The sequence below is a fragment of the Oryx dammah genome, unplaced genomic scaffold (genome assembly GCF_014754425.2).
Source record: "Oryx dammah isolate SB20612 unplaced genomic scaffold, SCBI_Odam_1.1 HiC_scaffold_13, whole genome shotgun sequence".
Taxonomy (NCBI): domain Eukaryota; kingdom Metazoa; phylum Chordata; class Mammalia; order Artiodactyla; family Bovidae; genus Oryx; species Oryx dammah.
In genome coordinates, this window is record NW_024070197.1 from 5,517,677 (window position 1) to 5,517,974 (window position 298).

Here is a 298-nt window from a genome sequence, read left to right on the forward strand (position 1 = left end):
GGACATGTTGCAGGCATTCAGGGAAGAAAATAAACATTGTGTGCCCGTCGATGAAGAGAAAGGAAGGAAAACTCAATCAAAGGAGATGGGCAGTTCTGATGTGGTTGTTGATAAGTTGTTGATAGGGAGGCCATAAAACCATGGTAAAAGTACATGATGGATGGGAAGATATCTTTGAGCCTAGACCTGATGATCTGAGAGACAAAGGAGAGGAACAGGAACCTCAACTTTGAGAAAGAAAAGGTGAAAGTGACCGGAGCAGAGTGAACCATGAGAAAACGGTCCGTGCCTAGGGTGG

At 45.0% G+C, this 298-nt stretch overlaps 1 protein-coding gene across 1 annotated transcript in view; it reads left to right on the forward strand.

Annotated features, from left to right (window-relative positions):
- LOC120871946 (zinc finger protein 420-like) overlaps positions 1-298 on the forward strand; it is a 719,570-nt gene that overhangs the window by 605,869 nt on the left and 113,403 nt on the right. The gene's annotated exons all lie outside the window — the stretch shown is intronic.